Raw genomic sequence first — 14,493 nt, 5'->3', positions numbered from 1 at the left:
GGAAGCTTCTAAAATATAGAATGAAGAGCCGAGTCTTCACTTCAACCACCACAACTTAATGGCACACTTTACGAGGTATTCCAACAAAGAGAAAAAAGAGCACGATCTTCTTTTCCTTTAAGCCTAGCTTTGATACCATGTGAAAATATCTCAAAAAAGAGATAAAGTGTGCGATGAGCACAACACCACCAATGTGCACAAATGCACAAGAACACTTAGAACAAATGTACACAAAGGTACAATAAAGAAACTCAAATGCACAAAGGCATACAAAATATAAAGAATTTTATTGAGAAGCTTGGAGAACAAAAGCTCCAAGAAGTGAGTATTACAAAGGGGGAACTCCCCTATTTATAATGAGAAAGGAAGCCTTGGAGGGGCTCCACTAGCTATTGGAGCCCCTCCAACGGTTAGAATTCTAACCGTTGGAGAGGCTCAACAGCTAGTGTTGAGCCCTCCAAGTTGACTTTGAGTCAACACAAAAAAGGACAAAAAAATGAAAAAGAAAAAGAATAAAAGTGAAAAAGCAAAAAGAATTACAGCATATTCATAATTATGAATATGCACAAAAGGTGAATGACTAAAATACCCTTGCGGGTTTTACAAGAAAAGAAAAGAAACAAAAAGAAACATACATATTTACATATATATATAAAGATAGATACATATACATATATACGTGATATATATATGTATATGTATCTCTCTTTATATATATATGTAAATATTTACATAAAGAGAGATACATTTTAACAAGAGGGACCATTGGGAGTCCCAACAAGGAGTCGTTGGGCTCCCAACGGTCACAATTGTGACCGTTGGGGGCCCAACGACTCTTTGTTGGGGCCCCCAATGGCTGTGCATTAAATGCACAAAAAGTACAATAAAAAAACAGAAAAAAGAAATAAGGAAAAGAGAAAAAGAAAAAGGAAAAATAGAAGAAAAAGAAAAAGACTAAAAAGCCCCTATTGGGCGAGTTTACAGAACTACCCCTTATCGGGTAGTGTATGATAAATATATTTATATATATATATATATATAAATATATATTACATATATTTTAACACCCTCCCTCAAGCTTTACGGGGATACAACGGAAAGCTTGTTGAGAAGAAACATGAATCAAGGAGCAGCAAGAGCTTTGGTGAAGAAATCCGCCAACTGGTACTCGAATGTGACATAGGGCAGTGCTATGGTTCCTTTTAGGTATTCATCTCGAACGTAGTGGCAATCCATCTCAATGTGTTTAGTACGCTCATGGAAGGTGTGGTTGCTTGCAATATAGATAGCACTCTTGTTATCGCAACACATCTTCGAAGGATTTGAGATGATGATGCCCATATCACAAAGGAGACTTCTAAGCCACACAAGCTCCATGGTTGTAGTGGTCATTGCACGATATTCCGCTTCAGTTGAGGATAATGATACTTTATGCTGCTTCTTGCATCTCCAAGAAATCATAGTCACCTAAGAAAACACAAAAACCAATAGTTGAGACTCTATCATTGGGATTTCCTCCCCAATCAGCATCTGTATAAGCAATTAAATCAAGGGATGATGAAGAGGAAAGAAAAACTCCCTTAGTTATGGTGTTTTTAATATATCTGACAATCCTTAAGACTGCACTCATGTGCACAGTTGTAGGTGCATGTTGAAACTGACTGACGGAGTGAACTGCATGAGCTATGTCTCGCCGAGTGATGGATAAGTATGTCAGAGACCCAACGAGTTGACGGTAGGGAGTAGGGTTCTCGAGAAGTGTCCCATCTTCCAGCCTTAGCTTTGCATTGATAACCTCAGGGGTTTCTGTCTTCTTATCATCCGAAATTCCAGACTTGGAGCAAATGTCAGCAACAAGTTTCATCTGAGAGAGAATATATCCTCGGGGAGAATATGCAACTTCAATACCTAGAAAATATCTTAAGAAACCAAGGTCAGACATGTCAAAATTTTCTTTTAAAATTTTCTTAATATCATGGATTCCTTGCTCATCACTTCCAGTGATGATCATATCATCAACATATAGTAGTAGAATAACTACAGAAGACCCTGCACTTTTCACAAATAAGGCAGTGTCAGTATAACATGAATGAAAATTTAAGCTAGTCATTACATTGCTAAATCTGTCATGCCAAGCCTTTGGAGCTTGTTTTAACCCATATAGAGCCTTTTTTAGTTTAAGAATTTTGTTTTATCCAATGGATACTCCTGGTGGAGGATCCATATAGACCTCTTCACTTAGTTCGCCATTAAGAAATGCGTTCTTAACATCCAATTGATAGATAGGCCATTTTTTAACTGATGCAACCGCAATAAGAGTCCTAACACTAGTCATTCTAGCTACGGGAGCGAAGGTTTCTTCATTGTCTATTCCGTACTCTTGAGCATATCCTTTGGCTACCAACCTAGCTTTATAACGTTCTAATGACCCATCATTTTTAGTTTTAATCTTGAAGACCCATCTACATCCAATAGATTTCTTCCCAGTGGGTAATGAAGTTATTTCCCAAGTTTTAGCCTTTTCAAGGGCACTAAGTTCTAGTTTCATGGCCTCAACCCATTGAGGAATGTTTTTGGCTTCATTATAGTGTGATGATTCATGATAAGAGTGTAATGCAATTAGGCATGCCCTATATTTAGGTGTTAGTGACTCATAGGAAACAAACCTATTAGGAGGATTGGAGATTCGGCTAGATCTCCTTAAAGAGGTTTCTTCTATGTTGGAAATTTGAGAATATTTTTCTAAAGCGTTTATGGGAGTTTCTTGACCACGCCTAGCATAGGTTTGAATTGACCTATTTTCAAAATCATTACTTCCATTTTCAACATTACTAAGAGGAGTATCCTCTAAATCATTAGGAACATCCTCTACGTGAGGAGTCACATCTTCTTGAGAGAGAAGATAAAATAAGAAAGCATATTCGCTTTCATCAATATCTTTATTTTTCTCAAAACCATTCTCATTTTCTAAAAAGGTAACATCTTTGAATACATATAGTTTGTTGCTTTTGGGGTCGAAGCACCTAAAACCTTTTTGATTTTCTCCGTATCCTAAAAACACACATTCGATAGCTTTGGGAGACAACTTATCTCTTTTATGTGTGAGGACAAAACACTTACACCCAAAAATTCTTAATCTATTAAAATCGGGTGTTCTTTCAAAGAGTTTTTCATATGGAGATATATTTTGTAAGGATGAGGATATCATTCTATTTATCAAATAAGTGGAAGTTAAGGCAGCTTCGGCCCAATAGCATTTTGGAATTTCTTTGGAAATGAGAAGAGTCCTAGTAGTTTCCAAGATGTGTCTATGATTCCTTTCGGGTAGACCGTTTTGTTGGGGAGTCCTAGGACATGACCTTTGATGACAAATGCCATTGGTTTCTAAGTATTCTTGAAATTCATTTGATAGATATTCTCCACCGGTATCGGATCGAAGAATGGAAATATCAGTTGAAAATTGATTTTTGACAATCATATGAAATTTCTTAAAAAAATTAAAAACTTCGGATTTTAGGTTGAGAAAATAGATCCACACATATCGAGTGAAATCATCAATGAAAGTAACATAGTAAGAATATCCTCCTTTTGATATGACCGGAGAAGGACCCCAAACATCCGAATGAACTAATTCAAAGGGTCTTTTGGACACAAATGTTCTCTTTGGAAAAGTGATGGATTTCATTTTTCCAAAAATACAACTCTTGCAAACAAAATGTTTCTCATTACAAAATTTCTTTCCAAAAGGAAAGGAGTACATTTTTGAGAAGCTTGGATGTCCAAGTCTTTGATGCCAAGTTTCTATATTTTTATCTTGGACATGATTACAAAATGAGTTAATGGGAAGTTTCAAATGGTTCATGTAGTAGAGATCTCCCCTCCTATGGCCTTGCCCAATCCGCTTCCCGGACTGGAGATCCTGTATAGAGCAACCCTTGGTTGAGAAGGAGATTTCACATCCATGATCACATATTTGAGAGACGGATAAAAGATTTAAATTAAGTTGAGGTACTACTCTTACATTTGGCACAAAAAAATCTTTTGAAAAGTCTAAGGTTCCAAAACTTTTAACTTGTAAAGAGGTACCATCGGCGGTTGAAACAAAAGAATTTTTGGAGTTGCTACATACATTGGATAGTCCATTTTCAATAGGGGTCATATGAAAAGATGCTCCAGAATCAAGAATCCAAGAGGGCGTACCTGGAGGAGAAGAAGAGGTAATGGCGGCTCCCGAAGTTGATGGTGATTTGAGTAGAATTTGAAGTGCTTCGGATAGTTGAGCAAGGGAAAAAGACTCTTTCCCTTTAATTGGCTCCTCCTTTTGTGGGATTTCTTCAATAATAGCAACTTTCCCTTTTGGAGGTTCATTTATCTTTGGACAATTAGGTCTTATATGACCCGGTTCTTGACAATGATGGCAAATGGCTTTCCTATAATTGCCATTATAGTTGTTTTGCCTCCCAAAGTGAGGAGGCTTATATGCTTTCATATGATTGCCGGGTTTAGACACGGCAAGAACTTCATCTCCTCCTTTAATCATGCCAAGACACGTTTCTTCTTGTCATATTTCGGCTATGGCATCTTCCAATGGAAGTGGTTTGGATCTATGAAGGAGGGAGGACCTCACTTGTTCATATTCGGGCCTAAGCCCATGTAAAAATTGGAAAAAGTGTTTTTTCTCCATTTGTTCTCTTCGCATTTCCACATCTTCACTTGATACCCATTTGGGTTCAAGAAGGGATAGCTCATCCCACAAAAGTCCAAGAGTGCTATAGTAATCTCTTACACTCATTTCATCTTGCTTAATGGTACGGATTTTTTCTTGGATAAAGAATTGACGAGCAATGTCTTTTTGTGTATACATACCTTTCATAAAGAACCATGCTTCATTGGCTAGGCGGAATTTAGCAATGTTGGCACAAATCTTTAGCTCCACGTTGTTCATGAACCATGCAAGAATTTTTGCATGCTTACTTTCCCAATCTTCTACCTTGGATTGGTGATCTTCAATAGCCTTCATGCGAGCATTTCCTTCTAGAGCTTTTTCTTGATCACCATCTATTTTTGTAAGTTGAAGTTGAGGTTCCCAAATGGTGCCCATAACATATCCCCAAAGCTTTTTACCTTTGAGGTTGTTCTCCATGGTGGCGTCCCACATCATGTAGTTAGTACCATTAAGCTTGAAGGAGAGATCAATCTTTTGTTCTCCTTCCATCCTATAATCAAGAATGAAGGACAAGCCAAGAGAGAGATAGAACAAGACAACTAGCTATATATGAATCAAGAGCACAACCAAGGCTCTGATACCATGTAATGAAATATGCGGAAAAGAAAAGTATGTCCTACAATGGACATTCACACATAGAAATCAAAGAACAAGTCCAAAAGAGGACATACACAAAAGCCAACAATGGCTAGAAAGCATAAAATCTTATAAATGCACTAAAGGGCTTGAAGAAGCCACACCTTACAAAGGGGGAGACCCCACTTATTTATAGGCAAGAGAGGAGTGAGGGAGAGTTAGAGGAAAGCAAGAGAGAGGGACCATTGGGAGTCCCAACAAGGAGTCGTTGGGCTCCCAACGGTCACAATTGTGACCGTTGGGGGCCCAACGACTCTTTGTTGGGCCCCCCAATGGCTGTGCATTAAATGCACAAAAAGTACAATAAAAAAACAGAAAAAAGAAATAAGGAAAAGAGAAAAAGAAAAAGGAAAAATAGAAGAAAAAGAAAAAGACTAAAAAGCCCCTATTGGGCGAGTTTACAGAACTACCCCTTATCGGGTAGTGTATGATAAATATATTTATATATATATATATATAAATATATATATTACATATATTTTAACATATATATATATATATATATGGTCCTCTATACTTAAAAATCACTCTAGGATGGGTGAGTGAATTATGTTTTTAATTGATTATTGTGTCCACATTATGGTATGCATAAATTTAATTAACTCATCTTTGATAAAAGTTGTTATCTTCTCACTGGTTGTTTCATGTGCATGATTTACATAATTGCATGCATAAAGTTCATTAGCTCTTTCTAAAGATTTCGAGTTCTCTAAATATAGATTCTATATTATTTTTATGCCTTTGTGCAATTGTAATCTATTGAATGTGTTGTGCCTTTGTGCACACTTGTTGCAAGTGTTCTTGTGCATATAGTCTCTTTGAAGTCTTCCTTACATTTGTAATCTTGTGTGAGTATTTCATTGTGCCTTTGTACACTTAGCCTCTTTATGATTCTTGTAGGTTAACCAAGTCATCTTTGGACTTGATTTTATTGAAGATATTTTCACATTAAAGTCATTTTTCGAACTTGATGTTCTTTTAGTTTTGAAGACATTTTCACATGGTGTATATTCAATGCTTCTTAAGCATTTTTGTCATAAATAAAGATTTACTTATTTTTATTGTGCTCTTCCACATACTCTTTTATGGGTTTTGTTTGAAGTGTCTTTAATAGACATTCTTTTGAGAGATTCATATGCTTTTTGGAAGACCACCATTTCATTTAAGATAATTTTTATGCATAATTGTTTATCTCTTCTTAATGAATCATGTCATTTAAATAATCAAATTTTCTTATGATCAATGTTATGGTTTCTTGAAAAATAAGTTAATTATGATTTAATTCCATCTTTGAGGGATGCTCCTCTTGTCTTTCTTAATATTTAATGATTCAAAAAGTTGTTACTATTTTGTTCAAACCATTTTATTCTTGCTTTACAATATATTGTTTTACAACTCTTGGGCTAGAATATTGTTCTTTATGTTATTGGAGTCTTCTTTTGGTTTGTTCTTTCTTTTCAGGATCTTTAAGAAGTGACACCGTCGATATATCATGGAGATAACCAATGAAGGTGCTTTGGGATGATCACCAAATAAAGGCGTTTTAAAGACTTATATTTGCAAGAATTTTCTGAGATGCCATAAAGATGGAGATTTCCCTTGAAGACTTGGACTTCTTTCTAAGATTCGTTTTGTTTTTTCAAACTTTCAGGATAACTTTCTCTGTCAAGTTTGAGGGGGAGTATTCAAAATATATATACATATGTATATATATACACGTATATATACATGGCTATATATATATAAATATATATTTCATTTGTAATACCTGATAGGGGTATTTTTGTCTTTTTATATAGTTGTTTATAGAAACCACTATTTATTTTTTAGGCTATTTTATCTTTTTATTTTTTTGTATTTTTTTTCTCCCTTTTTGGAACATGCATTGGGGGTCCCACATAGAGTCGTTGGGACCCCCAACGGTCACAAATGTGAACGTTGGGGGCTCCCGACGTCTCTATGGGGAGCCCCTAATGGCTCTCCCTTTTGCTCCTTTTTGTTGCATAAATAGGGGTCATTCCCCTTTGTATTTGTATGCCTTTGAAGGCCCATTCCAATAAACATTCCATTATTTTTCATGCTTGTGTAGCTTTTTTAGGCTTTCATATTGTCCTTTTGTGGACTTTTTGTTTGAATGCCATAGTGTTTGTCCATTATTGGACTTTGTGAATGCTTGAGCATTCTTGGATTACACTTCCGCCTATTTCGTTACAACTTCTTCACCAAGGCGCTCTGTTCCCTTAGAATCAACTTTCTCCTTGGCAAACTTTCAGTCATTGCGCCCTAAGTTTGAGGAAGGGTGTTAAATTGTAACTCATATATATATATATATATATATATATATATATATATATATATATATATATATATATTCTTTTGTAAATACCCACTAAGGGTAAAATGGTCATTTCTACTCTTTCACGCATATTCATTTTTTAATATGCCTTTTTTCTTCTTTTTCTTTTTCTTTTCTTTTGTTTATTTTAAGGTTGGAGGGGCCCACCATATAGGTGTTGGACCCTCCACGGTCCAACGACTATATGGAGCCCCTCCTTGGGTTCCTTTTTGCATATAAATAATGGGGTCTTCCCCCTTGTAAAGTCATCCTTTTGTAAGAGGTTCTCTCATTCATCAATAAAGAGATTTATTATTATTTCATGCCTTTGTGCATGTATGCTCCTTTGTGAGTGTTCATCTTGCCTTTGTGCACGTATCGATCCATTGTGAATCTAGTGCCTTCGTGCACATAGCTCTAGTGTTGAAGATATTTTTACACAAACATGATAGGTGGATTTGTGTTCACTGTCTTATGATCTTATCCAAAAGGTCTCAGCTTGAAACCACCAGAGACACTTCCTTTCCTAGCCTTTTAGTAGAAAAAATAAAATAAAAGAAATAAAAGGGCACCAACAATGAGTTTAACTTGTTCTTTTTCTTTCAGTAGAAAATGTGATTACTCACGATGTGCTTGCATAGATATGCTCTGAATTTACACATTTGTAGTTTGAATGTGCATGTTAAGACCACTGATCTTCAGCTCCTACTTGGTGGTTCATGATCACAGTGTGACCATTTGTAACCATGAGATTATCAAGTAGGCCATGAGTTGTTAGTGCTTTGCATTTCAAGAGAACTGAATTATGATCTATGCTAACTTAGACTTTTGAAGGCAGTTTGCACCTTTGGAATAATATACGTTCATAATTTGTTATAGCTTTTGATTTGCCTAAAAAAGTGAAGCAATTGTTGGCGCTTTGTATTCCAACTGTTGACATACTTATATATGTTCCATGTTGGCCATTTGACGTGATTTGAATGCTTCTGCTGGAATGAGTTTAAAAACAACCACGAGGAGTGGATCAATTCTCAGAAGCCTGATTCAGGTCCAAACATTTTGTCAGATGTACATGTGACATCAGAGTCTACATTAATGCGTTGCACATTGCCAATCTGTCAGAAATGAAGCATGATCTGCGCTTACTGCTCTTTTGAAGGTGGTTTGCTCCTCAGGACAATATAGGCCTATAATTTGTTCTTAATATTCTTAATCACTTCTAAGTTTCATATGTTGTATGTTTTTCCCTATTTTGTGTTTTTTAAATGCCACCCACAAGATGACTGTATTCTCGTGATTCATTCAGCTCCTGGCCCTCCACCAAACTTGGAGCAAAGCAACGTTGTGAAAAGTGTTGAGGGGTAGCGAAGTGCTCCACCAAAAACTGAGGCGAGGCATAAGCCTCAATTTTTTTTTAAAAAACTTAAAAAAGCCTCAATTTTTTTTTTGAAAACTTAAAAAAAACTTTGAAAAAATATCTAAAAATACAAATAAATAAAAGAAATTCTTTCTTGATGAAGCAACAACCAATAAGAAATAAAAAATCACAAAAAAATACCAAAAAATATGAGATTAACATGTAAAAGTAACATTAATACACACAGATTTATATAATTAATTAAATATATAACATATATATATATATATATGTTGAGACTTAGATGTTTTTAGTAAATAAGTTTTTCTAAACTAGAGGTTATTTGAATCTTATTCTTTAATGAGGGACCTGGGTGTAATTTTGTTCTTTGGACTATCTCTATTTAATATAGAGATTAGCCCTAATTGAATAACAAGTATTTCCTCTTTTCTAGTGCAGCCGTCTTTCTCTCTCTCTCTCTCTTCTCTCTTGATTTAGGACTCGGTGCATCTTCAACAATATATATATATATATATATATATATATATATCTGAGAAACTAATTATATAACTGAGAAACTGATTATATAACTTAAAAACAGATTATATAGATGTGAAAAAAACTACACAGCATAACAGGATCGACAGCAAAATATAACGCCCTAACGTGTATGTATATTTGTTTTTCACACAAATACACATAGATTTATATAATTAATTAAATATATAACATATATATAACTAAGTAGAAATAGATTATATAATATATATGTAATATACACCTGTCCAAACACAGAATATATATGTATATAACTGAAAATGGAAAAAAAAGGAAGGAAAAAGAAGAAGAAGAAGAAAAACAAAGAGAGTGGCGGGCGAAAGCTCAGAGGAGGAGGAGAAAAAAAAAGGGAAGGAGAAAGAAAAAGAGAAAAAAAGAAAAAAAATGTGCATACCTCGGGTTGACAAGGTTCTTCTTCTCACAGTGAGAGAGGGAGACCGATACCTCTCTTCTTCTTCCTTTCGGTAGAGAGAGAAATAGAGAGAGAGAGGGAGAGCAGGGAGATAAAAAGAAAGAGAAAGAGAGCGAGGCCCCTGACCCTAATTAGGGTCGGGGCCCCTCTCTATTTGTCCCCAAATTTTGGTCAAATGGGGGCCAAACCATTTGACCCTGTAATTAAAAAGGCATGCCTCTCCCTGTGGCGTACGCCTCAAAGCGTATGAGGTATACCACCTAAGGGCTTTTGCATTTTTACTTGCGCCTCAAGGCACAAAGGGCCTTGCCTTGGGGCGAGGCATACTTTTTATGCCTTGAGGCACGTTTTTAACACTGGTGATTACGACTGGGGACTATCGTTCCCAGGCTTTCGGTTTGTTGACTACAGCAAGTATGTCTGGGTGTTGTCAGGTATATGAGTTGCTAGGTCTACCTGTCAACAGTGGACCTGTCAATTTTATACGTTTTGTTACTCTGATCCCTTTGGCCCATATTCTTTTTCGGCTTCAATAGCATTCACTTCACATAATGGTGTATCTGTGTAACAAGTTTCATTTTAAGTTTTTTTAGTAGGAACTGACTATTTTTTCGTAGGAACTGATGCAAAATGAAAGAATTTTGCAGTATCTGTATGGTCAACATTTTCAGCATACTTACATCCATAATTTTACTAGGAAACCGAGTTGTTTCATCTTTGTTTTGGTGATTGTTTCTCTTGATAGGTCACTGTACCACTAGGATCTCACTCATGATAAGAGTCCTGTAGCGGTGTCATTGATTGCCAGACATGGCGGTGATCGATTTTTGCTGGATACTGTTCAGGCTATGTATGCTTCTCTTCAGGAGTTGGCTAATGCAGCTGAGAAATGCAACTCATCAAAAAGTAATTCCATCAGTGAATAAGAGCGTGCTGAGCTGGCTAAAGAAAAGGTTATTTATTTCTTTGGTTTGCTTTCTATCTATCTTGGACAAAGTGTTAGTGGTGACTATAGATGTGGAGCTCGTAGTGTGAGTTGCTTTTTGTGAAGTTTCCATTGCTAAAACAGTGTTTATTTGTTTTGTGGCTTGAGCATGTTAGTAACTTATCTACTACCAGCTTCCACATGACCCACTAGTTATTCCAGGGTTTGTGTTGCATTAGCAAAACTTGCACTCTGTATACTTTGAAAACTGGTTATGCTTAAGTTCACACACACACACACACACACACACACACACACACACACACACAGGGAGGCGAGCCAAAAACAGGAGCCTTTTGGAACCATGCTTGTTTCTATCATTCTCAAGCCAGATTTTAAGAATGGACAATTGTCATATGATTTTATGCACACACAGACCCACACACGCATGGGTAATGTCAAATCTCTGTCAAGCATGTCATCTTGCTTACTGTACTAGTCACAGCTTTTGCATGTATATGGAACCAATCATATGCAACTTGGATTCACTTTGTTTTTCTGTCCTTGTGCTTTGGCTTATACCTGAATAGGTGTCTGGAGACTGATGGAAGAAACATGAACCATTTCCTCCCTCACATGTGCTCAAACACACAGGCATGTGTGTGCGCTCACCCACATGTACATATAGAGCTTGGCTTGATTGCCTATCAAAATTTTAAAAATCAATATTTATGCTTGGATTGTTAGCTTAGCAGAGTTGAGGCAAGTTTTAATGAGCAAAGTTCAAGCCCAGCACAGCTAGCTTTCTTTGATAACCACTTCTAATTAAAACAGACCATACCTAAATGAAATTTCTGATTTTTTATATTAATTTTCACTGTTGGAGTAAGAAAACTTGAAGAAGTGAAGATCAGTCCTTTTACACGGCATCAATGTGAACTTTTTTAATGGGAGAGTGTTGAGCTCAAGACTAGCTCTCCTGGCTTCTGAGAGTTGTCCATTTTGACTATCTTATGGCCTTTAAGAGGCTAATGCAGATATTGAATGGCCAACTTTACACCTTTGGAGGGCATTAAACACCAACAACAATTTTGTTCTACATCGGCTCTAGCTTCAAGTTGCTTTCTTTTGCCCTTCTTTACAGTTGGATTCATTTTTTTATTGGGAAATGTATTAAAAGGTATGCTCTGTCTTTTTCCTCCCACAATGTCAAGGCCTATTTGAGAAGAGGAACAGCACAGGCGATGCTTGGTTATTATAAAGAATCCATTGAAGGTAATCGTGGTGGCCAAAAATTAAACTGTTCGAAGCTTAGCATCTTAGCATTTAGTGTGTCATTTTTGTTCATTGCAAGTGCTAGTTCTACTAGTGTATGTATAATCAGAATTCCATGGGATTTGCTTGGATTTGATTGGTCATCTAAAAGTCAATTCATATGTACATCCATTTTTTGTTCTCTTTTTCCTCTGATACTTTTATCTCTTCTTTCGTATTAGATAAATCTGGAAGCATTATGATTCAGTTCAGTTATTTTATTGTTTCACAGATTTTCGATATGCACCTCCCAATAAGACTGCACAGCTTGCTGTCAATAGATTGAAGAAACTATTTCCGTAGCTGCCACCAACAATAACCATTCTCAGTTTGGATGGCCCACGTATTCTTTTTCCCTTGAGAGTTTCAGCTGGCTCATGTTTTACTCTCGATGGTGCAAGCTTAAAAGTTCCAATCCTTAAATCTATTATTTCTTGCGGACCACTGAGAGCGTCTTCCAATTTGTACAAAATTGGTCCTTACTCATGCTTCATGTTTTCCCAGCAATATTGCTGCAAGTTTATTTTTGTTGCCTTCTTCTTCAACCCAAAAGTTGTTTTCCGGCTTTATGTACTTTAACTGAGGCTCACAAATCTTCTCAGGATAGTCATTTTTGTAAGTTCATTAATTAAATCATACACATATTTGTTGGACCCTGAAATGTTTGAGGAACATCTTTAAATTGTGAGGCTGAGAATTGGCTTTTTCCTCTTCTATATGGTTCCAAGCTGTATTCTCCTCTTCTCAGAGCATATCTGAACCAAATATCATCATTTTTTTTGTTTGTGTTTGTTAATTGATTCAATTTAAATGGGATCAGCTTTCTTTTTCGTGTACGGTTGAATCTATAGGCTTGTTTTTTTCTCGATGAGGAACCCACCACCGGGATCAAGCCCTAATTGGCCCACTTTATAGTGGTAAATCCTGGGAGAGCGGACTGGCCCTACCATGCTGCTCCATACCTGTCACAGGTTTAATTTCATGGGGATTTGAACTCATGACATCCAGGGCCTTTGAACCTCCCGGTGCTCGCTCTAACCAATTGGGCGACCCTGTACAGTTGAAGCATGTTGAAGTAAAACCACTACTGTTTTTTTTTTCTTATTTTCAGCTTATTAAGGAGATTGGGTCAAGGACAGTGTTGCGAAATCTTTGCACCTATGGCATGTTTGGGATGCAGCTACTTGGAAACTTTGGGACAAACTGAGATCAATGCTGCAGATCTCGGTATATGAGAGTTTTCTTGGCAAATGGCAAATCTTGAAATAGAATGTAAAAGTGTCCTGTGTGGAAAAAATCTCAAGAAAATATCAGTATATGTAGGATTTAAAAATCAAGAAAGCCTAACAAAAAAATTTAAATTATAACTACAAATTAAAAGTTATGTTGATACAAATTGTGATAATTTTGAAGATGTATGATATTCTAAAAAATAGCATGGTTTTACCAGGATTTTTATCTGTTTGAATATATTGTGATAAAGGGGCTGCTTTTTACTATCTTGAGAATGTTTGTGTGCCCCACAATTAGCTTCTTTTTATCTTAAAAGCACAAATTTCTCCTCCAAACTGCCATTTTCAATGGGGAATCAATCTTTGCATCAGTGTTTCCTAGCAGAATGATTTGGCAGGCAGATTAAAGTGCCTCATCTGCTATTGATGGATTCTTCGTAGGTGCATCGCAACTAGCATGCCTCTTTTCCCTTCGAGTCTCTTTCTATGAGCAATAATAAAACAAAGTTGGGCAAGAAAGCTGTATACTTTTTATTGTCTTGGGTACTTCTCCCTCGGGTATCATATGGTGAGAGTGATGATGACATGCAGTCAACCTCATCCCACTTGGATGGGGCCATCCATGCCGTTTTCTTACGACATTGTCAATATCTCTGTGGGGGCCAGCAGCCATGCATGGTCGGTAGCAATGTTGTCAGTATGGGTATCGGCCCCTGTATCGTTTGGCCAACAATTCAGGTGGATCTGCCCATACCGACTCAAGTGAATCATTCTGAATCGGCCAAAAAATAATTAAAAACTATTACGTGTCAATCAGAACGTGAGATATGTTAAAGCTATTAAAATAATATTAAAAATAATTTTAAGTATTTTTTTATATTTATTAAAAAATAGCCGATTCAGTGGTGAAGCATATTGATTTTCTGCCGATACGATACATATCAGCTCGATACACCGATACTGACAACATTGGTCGGTAGCTCCTAGTGGCTGCCATG

General features: G+C 36.4%; 1 long non-coding RNA gene across 1 annotated transcript in view; it reads left to right on the top strand.

Annotated features, from left to right (window-relative positions):
• Positions 1–12,996, top strand: part of LOC149845998 (uncharacterized) — a 42,659-nt gene extending 29,663 nt beyond the window's left edge. Inside the window, exons 4-5 of the long non-coding RNA XR_016430495.1 lie at positions 10,770–10,977; positions 12,496–12,996. This is a non-coding gene — a long non-coding RNA (uncharacterized LOC149845998). The remainder of the gene's footprint in view (positions 1–10,769; positions 10,978–12,495) is intronic.
• Positions 12,997–14,493: the final 1,497 nt, after the last annotated feature.

This window comes from Nuphar pumila, chromosome 2, assembly GCF_984573655.1.
Source record: "Nuphar pumila chromosome 2, dmNupPumi1.hap1.1, whole genome shotgun sequence".
Classification (NCBI taxonomy): Eukaryota; Viridiplantae; Streptophyta; class Magnoliopsida; order Nymphaeales; family Nymphaeaceae; genus Nuphar; species Nuphar pumila.
The sequence above is the reverse complement of the archived record's forward strand: the minus strand, read 5'-3'. Positions and strand labels throughout refer to the sequence as shown.